The sequence below is a fragment of the Euprymna scolopes genome, chromosome 36 (assembly GCF_053919585.1).
Source record: "Euprymna scolopes isolate OS-2025 chromosome 36, ASM5391958v1, whole genome shotgun sequence".
Lineage (NCBI taxonomy): Eukaryota > Metazoa > Mollusca > Cephalopoda > Sepiida > Sepiolidae > Euprymna > Euprymna scolopes.
In genome coordinates, this window is record NC_136517.1 from 51,121,979 (window position 1) to 51,125,141 (window position 3,163).

Genomic DNA, 3,163 nt, shown 5'->3' on the forward strand with positions numbered 1-3,163 from the left:
TCTTCCGAATCTTTGGAATCGGCATTAAATAACCTGAAAAGGGTTGATATGCCGTAAAACAAAAACAAACAAAACAATCTCCATCAAACATCCTTTTCTTCACATGAACTTCCTCAAGATCTCTCTCGTCTGATTTCAATGACGCCGTCTATTGTTCCATACTTCTTTCCGATAAACCCCGCACATTCGCTGCTATTCCAAATATTTCTATAGATTCCTTAATTCAATTATGTGGAACTAGATGCGGTAATCTATGAGTTTTCTCTTACAATCCCGCGGCATTATTCAGTTGAACTTTGGCCCATCTACTACCTAACCTACATCCCTTTTTGTTCCTCATGTAATATCTTTTGATATTAAAGATAGTGATACATCTCATCTGCCAAAATGCGTGTTAGAAGTTCCCAAAACAATGGAAGACAGGTGATTGGCCAATAGTTATCGACCCTCATGCTATTTTATGCATTTTTGTTTGTCAATGCGTGCTCCATTAAGGAATTATAACTCTAGTCAAAATTTCATCAAGTTTAGATGCAATCCTCTCATGCAAGTTTTCTTTTATCCAATGTCCCTGAATATCATCTGGTCCGAAAACCTTTCTATTTGTGAAATTTCACTTTTACTACGTTTAGGTTTGTTAAAACTTACTTTCTATTTCATGCTTCGCATCTTTCTATTTCATTCTTCACATCTTTCTATTTCATTCTTCACATCTTTTTATTTCATTCTTCGCATAAATGTATTTCATTCTTCACATGTTTCTATTTCATTCTTCACATGTTTCTATTTCATTCTTCATATCTTTCTAATTTATTCTTCATATCTTTCTATTTCATTCTTCACTACTTTCTATTTCATTCTTCGCATTTTTCTATTTAATTCTTCACATGTTTCTATTTAATTCTTCACATCTTTCTACTTCATTCTTCACATATTTCTACTTCATTCTTCATATCTTTCTCTTTCATTCTTAGCATCTTTCTATTTCATTCTTCACATGTTTGTATTTCATTCTTAACATCTTTCTACTTCATTCTTCATATTTTTCTATTTCATTCTTCACATCTTTCTATTTCATTCTTCATATTTTTCTATTTCATTCTTCATATTTTTCTATTTCATTCTTCATATTTTTCTATTTCATTCTTCATATTTTTCTATTTCATTCTTCACATCATTATATTTCATTCTTCACATCTCTGTATTTCATTCTTCATATTTTTCTATTTCATTCTTCATATTTTTCTATTTCATTCTTCATATTTTTCTATTTCATTCTTCACATGTTTCTATTTCATTCTTCACATGTTTCTATTTCATTCTTCACATGTTTGGATTTCATTCTTCACATTTTTCTATTTCATTCTTCACATGTTTCTATTTCATTCTTCACATGTTTCTATTTCATTCTTCACATGTTTGGATTTCATTCTTCATATTTTTCTATTTCATTCTTCACATGTTTCTATTTCATTCTTCACATGTTTCGATTTCATTCTTCACATGTTTCGATTTCATTCTTCATATTTTTTTATTTCATTCTTCACATGTTTCTATTTCATTCTTCACATGTTTCTATTTCATTCTTCACATGTTTCTATTTCATTCTTCATATGATTGGATTTCATTCTTCATATTTTTCTATTTCATTCTTCACATTTTCTATTTCATTCTTCACATGTTTCTATTTCATTCTTCACATGTTTCTATTTAATTCTTCACATGTTTGGATTTCATTCTTCATATTTTTCTATTTCATTCTTCACATGTTTCTATTTCATTCTTCACATTTTTCTATTTCATTCTTCACATCTTTCTATTTCATTCTTCACATCTTTCTATTTCATTCTTCACATGTTTCTATTTCATTCTTCAAATGTTTCTATTTAATTCTTCATATTTTTCTATTTCATTCTTCACTACTTTCTATTTCATTCTTCACATCATTATATTTCATTCTTCACATCTCTGTATTTCATTCTTTATATCTTTCTATTTCATTCTTCACATGTTTCTATTTCATTCTTTATATCTTTCTATTTCATTCTTCACATGTTTCTATTCCATTCTTCACATCTTTCTATTTCATTCTTCACATATTTCGTTTTCATTCTTCACATGTTTCTATTTCATTCGTCCTATCATTCTATTTCATTCTTCACATGTTTCTATTTCATTCTTCACATGTTTCTATTCCATTCTTCACATATTTCTATTTCATTCTTCAAATATTTCGTTTTCATTCTTCACATGTTTCTATTTCATTCTTCCTATCATTCTATTTCCTTCATCACATGTGTCTATTTAATTCTTCACATGTTGCGATTTCATTCTTCACATGTTTCGATTTCATTCTTCACATGTTTCTATTTCATTCTTCACATCTTTCTATTTCATTCTTCATATCTTTCTATTTCATTCTTCATATCTTTCTATTTCATTCTTCACATCTTTCTATTTTATTCTTCACGTCTTTCTATTTCATTCTTCACATTTTTCTATTTCATTCTTCACATGTTTCTATTTCATTCTTCATATCTTTCTATTTCATTCTTCATATCTTTCTATTTCATTCTTCACATCTTTCTATTTTATTCTTCACGTCTTTCTATTTCATTCTTCACATGTTTCTATTTCATTCTTCACATGTTTCGATTTCATTCTTCATATCTTTCTATTTCATTCTTCACATGTTTCTATTTCATTGTTCATATCTTTCTATTTCATTCTTCACATGTTTCTATTTCATTCTTCATATCTTTCTATTTCATTATTCACGTGTTTCTATTTCATTCTTCACATGTTTCTATTTCATTCTTCACATATTTCTATTTCATTCTTCACATCTTTCTATTTAATTCTTCACATGTTTCTATTTCATTTTTCACATGTTTCTATTTCATTCTTCACATCTTTCTATTTCATTCTTCACATGTTTCTATTTCATTCTTCATATCTTTCTATTAAATTCTTCACATGTTTCTATTTCATTCTTCACATCTTTCTATTTCATTCTTCACATGTTTCTATTTCATTCTTCACATCTTTCTATTTCATTCTTCACATGTTTCTATTTCATTCTTGACATGTTTCTATTCTATTCTTCACATATTTCTATTTCATTCTTCACATATTTCGTTTTCATTCTTCACATGTTTCTATT